At 45.9% G+C, this 8,800-nt stretch overlaps 1 protein-coding gene across 1 annotated transcript in view; it reads right to left on the reverse strand.

The window, feature by feature from the left end:
* The window catches only part of CSNK1G1 (casein kinase 1 gamma 1), a 211,559-nt gene extending 210,357 nt beyond the window's left edge, over window positions 1–1,202 (reverse strand). The window contains exon 1 of the mRNA XM_063652275.1: window positions 1,077–1,202. The gene's annotated coding sequence lies outside the window, so the exon portion shown is untranslated. The remainder of the gene's footprint in view (window positions 1–1,076) is intronic.
* Between the last annotated feature and the right edge of the window lie 7,598 nt (window positions 1,203–8,800).

Here is an 8,800-nt window from a genome sequence, read left to right on the forward strand (position 1 = left end):
CTTAAAAGATTAAGACACAGGTTCAACAGCAGAACATTCATTCTCTCACTGAAAATTCACATATCTATTCTGAGACATCACTACACAGCACCTAGTATTCAGTCACTGATTGAAACAAAAATGAAGATGATCTTTCTATTTCATTTAAATTAGGGCAGGTTTAGTGGCAGGTAAGAAAGAGGTTGGAAAAGCCTTGCCTTAACATGTCTTGCCTAGACCTCTGATACATCTATATGGTTTCCCCAGTCCATTTTTTTTAAGTAAACACGTACAACTACTACACAAGACTACACCTGGACTAGTCTATTGTTAAACGCTTTTCAGAATTCCACTTTTCTAAGGTAATTTATACCGGAATTAATATCGAGCTGGGAGACTTGGTTGAATATGTCATTCAGGCACTTTCCAAACATCTTAAGTATCATTTAGGGGCAACAAACCCAGTTCCACTCTCTTTTACATTGTGATGCCTGCCCACTTGGGGGACACTGCTCCTGTAGGACGTGGGGGGCGAGGGAACAGTAAAGGAAGAAGTGGGGGAAGCGTACGGAAGTTGGGTACAGGAAAGTCTCATTACCCACTCTTGTGCCCTAAGCTCCGCCAAGGGCGGCTCCCCGCGATGCCCCGTCGACTCAGAACCCCCACAACCCTCGAAGTCCAGCTCTGTCCCAGCGGGGTGGGTAGGGAAAGAGGGCAATGGAAGCACGGGATTGCCCCAGTCACCCTGAGGAGATCTGTGCCCTCCTTTTGGCTCCCGGAGGATGCTCCCCCTTTCAGAATAAGCCCTCCAGGTAGCAAACTCCCGGTCCACATCGGCCGGAGTCAGTTTCTCGGAAGGGGCACCTCCTCCGCCTACCTCTACCCCGCTAACCGAAACTCTCCACCCGCTGTGTCCCTCAGCCCCTCCATTCCGCCCCCGCAACCCTCCACAGACACAAACGCCAGCCTGCGCCCCACCCGGGATCCCGGCGTCCCCCACTCACACCCAGGAAAGGGTCCCCCACCAACCCCCTCAGACACACACACACCCCCTCAGACTTCAGCCTACAGAACCCCGACGAAGCCGGGGCAGGTACCTGGTCCAGCAGTGCTGCAAGGCGCAAATGAGGCGGGCGCGGTCCCTTCCCCTAGGCGCCAAGTGCTTCTCTACCCACCCACAGCGGTGGTTTCTCTCTTTCCCAGGAGCGGGAGGGAGGGGAGAAGGCGGAGGGGAGGGGGAAGACGAGGAGCCGAGGGGCGGCTGGAGCCGAACCGGAACCACTAGCGGGGCCCCGCCCTCGTCCCGGAGCCGCAGAGTACCCTGGCGCGCCTAATAGGACAAACTTTGAGCAGGCAGCGATAAACTGACACCATCACTTCCGGGTTATCCCGACGGCTGCCCCCTCCTTAGCAACCGCGTGGGGTTGCTAAGCGGAAGTGCCTTCAAAGCAACCCACCCCCATTTCTTCTGGGACTACCAGAAGATATATCGGGAGCACTGAGCTCTGCTTTGGCAACACGCTCTTACCTTCTGCTCAAGATCTTAGACCGAGTACACGCTTCGCTTCCAGAGGCACGAAACCCATCTCGCTTTTCCCTTCAACTGTACTCCTCCACCAAGCCCCCCGTCTCTATATACTCCTGCTCCCTCCCACCCTTAATCCCGTGGCTGACCCAGTGGCTGTTCCTAAGCCTCCTCTCTCAGGTCCCTCGAGGGAATTATTTTCTGACGGTTTAGCAAGCATCTCCCTCTTGTGGATTTTTAATTGTGTTTCAACCAGATTTTAAAAATTTCTTTCAATGTCGTGAAAGGTTTTTCATGCACTTAGTTCTCCTGTGACAGCCCATGAAGCTGAATGGTTAGAAAAATGTTGTCTTCACCTACATTTTGTAAGAGCTGCACATGTTTGTGTAAGGTCTGGAATTAACCTAGCCAAATGGAATACGCAAAAAAGATTCAATGTAACTCGGCAGTTATTTTAATCCTTAAAACAGAGAGCAGGGCACATGTTCTCAGGACCTCTTGAGACTGCGCCTCGCGCGGGCGGGGGGAGGGAGAAAAAGACAGAAAACAAAGAAAAAGGCTAAAGGGAGCCCATAATCAAATTTGGGAAGGAAGAAGACTGTCTAATCCTCCACTCAAAACTCAAAATCTGCCGGGCGCGGTGGCTCACACCTGTAATCCCAACACTTTGGGAAGTCGAGGCTAGCGGATCACGAGGTCAGGAGATGGAGACCATCCTGGCCAACATGGTGAAACTCCGTCTCTACTAAAAATACGAAAATGGGCCGGGCGCGGTGGCTCACGCCTGTAGTCCTCCTGTAAGCACTTTGGGAGGCCGTGGCGAGCAGATCACGAGGTCAGGAGATGGAGACCATCCTGGCCAACATGGTGAAACCCCGTCTCTACTAAAATACAAAAAATTGGCTGGGGGTGGTGGTACGTGCCTGCAGTCCCAGTTACACGGGAGGCTGAGGCAGGGGAATTGCTTGAACCCGGGAGGCGGAGATTGCAGTGAGCCGAGATCCTGCCATTGCACTCCAATGGCACTCCAGCCTGGCGACAGAGCCAGGCTCAAATATAATAATAAATAAATAATAATAATAAATATCAAAATAATATCAAAAATAATAATAAATAAACAAACAAACAAACAATAATTAGCCGGGCGTGGTGGCGTGTGCCTGCAGTCCCAGCTACTCGGGAGGCTGAGGCAGGAGAATCGCGGGAACGCGGGAGGCGGAGGTTGCAGTGAGCCGAGACCGCACCACTGCACTCCAGCCTGGCGACAGAGCTAGACTCCGTCTCAAAACAAAACAAAAAAAAACCTTTAAAATAAACTTTCATACCAACACTATGGATAAGAAAAGAGACCTCATTTACTGTGTCTGGGTGATTTGGGGTTTGAAACTATTGGTAAAATGAATGGTTGGGGTAAAAGTCAACAAAGTAATACTCGAGAAAAACAACTCGTATCTGGGGGCCGGGTGCGGTGGCTCACGCCTGTAATCTCAGCACTTTGGGAGGCCGAGGCCTGCGGATCACCTGAGGTAAGGAGTTCAAGACCAGCCTGGCCAAACTGGTGAAACCCCGTCTCTACTAAAAATACAAAAATTAGCTGGGCGTGGTGGTGGGCACCTGTGATCCCACCTACTCGGGAGGCTGAGGCATGAGAATCATTTGAACCCAGAAGGCGGAGGTTGCAGTGAGCCGAGACTGCGCCATTGCACTCCAGCCTGGGCAACAGAGCGAGACTCCGTTTCAAAAAAAAGAAAAAAAAAAGGAAAAGAACCCATATCGTTATGGCAAGTAAATATTCAGAGAAATGCAGTTGGGCATTCAGAGAAAAATGAGTAAAAATCTTCATTTGGTTTTCCTATCTTAAATAGGTCTTCTTACAAGCAGAATGCTTAACAGTAGCTCCTAAATTTGTTTTCTATTCCATGGCAGTGAATATACTTGCCACGGCAGGCTCTAATTTTATTGGTCATGATAACCTCTTTATAGACACCAAAATTGAACCGTTATCCACCTTAACTGGGGAAGAGAGGAAATGAGCTTTGGTCACTTAAACGAAACACCACGTCTATTGGTTTCCTGTATGCATGAGACAGGGTTAAATTGATTCACCATAGGCAATCACTTCAGCAAAACCTTTAGGAAATCACTTCAAACTCAAATGGGTCAATAGGATGTTTAATACATTTCCACCTCTGCCATTGACATGAATACATGTGGGAGTATACACACATGCACAATTCAAATGGAATTTCAGCTCATCCACTAATTGTTCCTTTAAAAACCTGGGCGGGATGCAGTGGCTCACACCTGTAACCCCAGCACTTTGGGAGGCCAAGGAGGGTGGGTCATCTGAGGTCAGAAGTTTGAGACCAGCCTGGCCAACATGGAGAAACCCCATCTCTAACAAAAATACAAAAAAAAAAAAAAAAAAAAATTAGCCGGGCATGGTGGCGGATGCCTATAATCCCAGCTACTTGGGAGGCTGAGGCAGGAGAATCGCTTGAACCCAGGAGGCAGAGGTTGCAGTGAGCCGAGATCGTGCCATTGCACTCCAGCCTGGGACAGAGCAAGACTCCGTCTCCAAGGAAAAAAAAAAAAAAAAAAACCTGGCTGAAAGTGACAAGTAGTAAACATGTTACCCTGACAAAACAGAGCTTGGTATTTCAATTGCCAAACAGGTTTAAATATCAAAAAACTTTGAAATAGTAAATAAAATGAGCTCAATGAACAACAACATATCTAAAACTATGATCGACTAGGATGTTTCAAAAAATTAAAACATGATTATTGTAAATAATAAATGTGTTCTATAGAAAGAAATATTTTATTAAAAAAATCAATAGTTACGATTAAATGTGATAGTGTAAGCCAATGTAGAAATGCAAATTCCTATGCATCACTCATTTTACCCACTGCCTGAAGAAAAATGATTTATAAGCAGCATTTGTTTACATCCTCTCTTCCTACAGCTTTTTTTTAAAAACTCCAGGCACTTTTGTATAGGTGTATGAATAACTGGCTTGACTCCTAATTCATCACATGTCCTCTATTCTATTATTTTCAACATACTCATTGCTTTGAGATCTCTAAAGATAGATAATACAAACCCCACCTAAAATTAGGTATGTGAGTTTAACTACACTTTTGTAATTTTTGTGGGGAATCCATAGTCTCTCTTTTTTTTTTCTTTTTAGACAGGGTCTCACTCTGTCACCCAGGCTGGAGTGCAGTGGCACGATCTTGGCTTACTGCAGCCTTCACCTCGTAGGCTCAAGCGATCCTTCTACCTCAGCCTCCCAAATAGCTGGGACTACAGGCGTGCAGTGTGCGACCACACTCAGCTAATTTTTGTATTTTTTGTAGAGATGGGATCTCACTATGTTGCCCAGGCTGGTCTTGAACTCCTGAGCTCAAGCAATCCTCTTGCCTCAGCCTCCCAAAGTGCTGGGATTATAGGTGTGAACCACCACACCTGGCTAATTTTTGTATTTTTTGTAGAGAAGGGGTCTCATTTTGTTGCCTAGGCTGATCTTGAACTCCTGGAGGCCTTAGCCTCCCAAAGTGCTTGGATTACAGGCGTGAACTACCACACCCGGCCATGAATCCGTATTCTTTTTTTTTTTTTTGAGACAGAGTCTCACTCTGTCTCCCAGGCTGGAGTGCAGTGGCGTGATGTGGGCTCACTGCAAGCTCCGTCTCCCAGGTTCACACCATTCTCCTGCCTCAGCCTCCTGAGTAGCTGGGACTACAGGCGCCCACCACTACGGCCGGCTAATTTTTTGTATTTTTAGTAGAGATGGGGTTTCACCGTGTTAGCCAGGATGGTCTCGATCTTCTGACCTCCTGATCGGCCCACCTCGGCCTCCCAAATTGCTGGGATTACAAGCGTGAGCCACCGCACCCAGCCCATGAATCCATATTCTTAATATGAACTATAAGGCAGTGTTCTCAGATCTGGGCCAGATCTCAAATAGCCCTCATTAAGTCAGTACAGTACCTTCATCCTACAGATCAACATGGGACTTCCAAACTTTTCTCCCACTCTCTTGAGCTGTCTTCATTTTTTTTATTGCCCTTGGTAATCATTTAAAAACTTAACATATCTAATGTATATTGGGGAAACCCAATATGCTGTAACACAATTATTAATATTTAAATATTACTACAGGAATTAATATTTAAATATTGTTAGAGTTACATTGGCATCTTCAAACATAAAATACCAGAACTAGGCCAGGCAGAGTGGCTCATGCCAAGGTGGGTGGATCACTTGAGGTCAGGAGTTTCAGACCAGCCTGTCCCTACTAAAAAAAAATACAAAAAATTAGCCGGGTGTGGTGGTGGGTGTCTGTAATCCCAGCTACTTGGGAGGCTGAAGCAGGAGAACCTGGGAGGTGGAGGTTGCAGTGAGCCGAGATCACACCACTGAACTCCAGCCTGGGTGACAGAGCCAGACTCTGTCTCAAAAAATAAAAAATAAAATAAAATAAAATACCAAAACTAGAGTCTAACAATTAATGAATGTGTGGAGTCAATAAGAAGAAATTTAGCCAAACTTACCATTTATGTGCCTAGGCAATATACAATATAAAAGACATAGTCCCTTACACAAGGGACTCAGAGAAAGTCACTTAGGATACACATGATATAAACCATCAAATGTTAATGCTTAGAAAGCTTGAAGACATAACAGCCTTAGGAAGGCTAAAGATATAACAATTATCTAAATAATTGAAGGCTGTGGCCGGGCACAGTGGCTCATACCTGTAATCTCTCTCCCACTTTCATATGCTATTCTCAAAGGTAAAAGAAACCATTATAACAATGATGGTTGAACCAAGGCTCAGTTGAACATTTTTTTTCCGAAAGTGAGTTAGCTTGAAGATTCTAAGTACAGTAGAATTTGTAAGCAGTGTACACATGAGAAAAGTGCATTTAGTTTAGGCTTTATATTCCATGTTTTTGTCTGTTGAGACAGGGTCTCCCTTTGTTGAGCAGGTTAGAGTGCAGTGATGTGATCATGACTCACTGCAGCCTCAACCACCTGGACTTAAGCAATTCTCCCACCTCAGCCTACAAAGTAGCCGGGACCACAGATGTGTGCCACCATGCCCAGCTAATTTTTTAATTATTTGTAGAGATGAGGTCTATGTTGCCCAGGCTGGTCTCAAACTCCTGAGTTCAAGCGATCCTCTCGCCTCAGCCTCCAAAAGTGCTGGGAGTACAGGTGTGAGTCACTGCACCTGGGCAAAATTCTACTGTTTTTAGAATCTCATGGGAGAGATGAGGGGGAAAAAATAATAAGCATTTGACATCTTTTAAATAAGTCTTTGAGCTCTCTTTATCATTTTCTCTTGAGTATTTGCTCTTCCTTTGTAAAACTATGGAAACAAAATACATATGATGCTCACAATGCTCTAGCATTCAAAAATTCCAGAGTAGTTTTAATCATTATCTGGTCAGGAGTAACACTAGCATTAATAATTTGAATAGTGCATTAAAAGAAAAAAAAACAAGCTGTGCGCGGTGGTTCATGCCTATAATCCCAACACTTTGGGAGGCTGAGGCGGGTGGATCACCTGAGGTCCGGAGTTCGAGACCAGCCTGACCAACATGGAAAAACCTCATCTCTACTAAAAATACAAAATTAGCCTGGCATGGTGGCACATGCCTGTAATCCCAGCTACTCAGGAGGCTGAGGCAGAAGGATCACTTGAACCTGGGAGGCAGAGGTTGCGGTGAGCCGAGATCGCACCATTGCACTCCAGCCTGGGCAACAAGAGCAAAACTCCATCTCAAAAAAAAAATAAACAAAAAAAAAAACCAGACTAACTTTGTGAAGAAGGGTACAAAATTAAAACCTTGGTTTTGGCTGGGCATGGTGGCTCATACCTTTAACCCCAGCAGTTTCGGAGGTTGAGGCAGGAGGATCGCTTGAGCCCAGGGGTTCAAGACCAGCTTGTGACAGAACAAGACCACATATCTAAAAAAGAATTAAAAATTAGCTGGGCGTGGTGGCGCGTGCCTTAATCCCAGCTACTCAGGAGGCTGAGGCAGGAGGATCATTTGAGCAAGGGAGATTGAGGCTGCAGTGAGCTGAGATCACACCACTGCACTCTGGCCTAGGCAATAGAGTAAGACCCTGCCTCAAAATCAGTCAATCAATCAATCAATCAACCTTAGTTTAACTATCTTCTTAATGGGTAGATTTTACTTTTTAATTCAGTTTCAATGAAAAGAAGGGGTCTATACTTCCCTTCTGTTTAGAAAAGCTAAGTTGCCATGCTACATTTTGAAAATGCTTTGAAAAGGAAACATTATGTATAAATTTGCCTAATCAAAGTGAGACATCATCAGATATATATTTGAAATTTTTTTTTTTTTTTTTTTTTTGAGACGGAGTCCCACTCTGTGGCCCAGGCTGGAGTGCAGCGGCATGATCTCGGCTCACTACAACCTCCACCTCCCAGGTTCAAGTGATTCTCCTGCCTCAGCCTCCCGAGTAATTGGGACTACAGGCATGCACCACCATGCCCAGCTAATTTTTGCATTTTTATTATTTATTTATTTAATTAATTAATTTATTTATTTTTTGAGATAGAGTCTCATTCTGTCACCCAGCCTGGAGTGCAGTGGCGTGATCTCGGCTCACTGCAACCTCTGCCTCCTGGGTTCAAGTGATTCTCCTGCCTCAGCCTCCTGAGTAGCTGGGATTATAGGTGCCCGCCATCACACCTGGCTAATTTTTGTATTTTTGGTAGAAATGGGGTTTTGTCATGTTGACCAGGCTGGTCTTGAACCCCTGACCTCAGGTGATCTGCCCACCTTGGCCTCCCAAAGTGCTAGGATTATAGGCGTGAGCCACCATGCCCAGCCTTTTTTTGCACTTTTAGTAGAGTCAGGGTTTCACCATGTTGGCCAGGCTGGTCTCGAACTCCTGACCTCAGGTGATTCACCTGCCTCGGCCTCCCAAAGTGCTGGGATTATAGGCGTGAGCCACTGCTCCCAGACTGAAGTTGAATTTAGGCATGTAATTGTTTCTAAAAAATTTGAATCTTGGCCGGGTGCAGTGACTCACACCTGTAATCCCAGCATTTTGGGAGGCTGAGGCGGGCGGATCACGACGTCAGGAGATCAAGACCATCCTGGCTAACAGGATGAAACCCCGTCTCTACTAAAAATACAAAAACAATTAGCTGGGCATGGTGGCGGGCAGCTATAGTCCCAGCTACTAGGGAGGCTGAGGCAGGAGAATGGTGTAAACCCGGGAGGTGGAGCTTGTAGTGAGCCAAGATTGCG

Source organism: Pongo pygmaeus, chromosome 16 (assembly GCF_028885625.2).
Source record: "Pongo pygmaeus isolate AG05252 chromosome 16, NHGRI_mPonPyg2-v2.0_pri, whole genome shotgun sequence".
NCBI classification, from domain to species: Eukaryota; Metazoa; Chordata; class Mammalia; order Primates; family Hominidae; genus Pongo; species Pongo pygmaeus.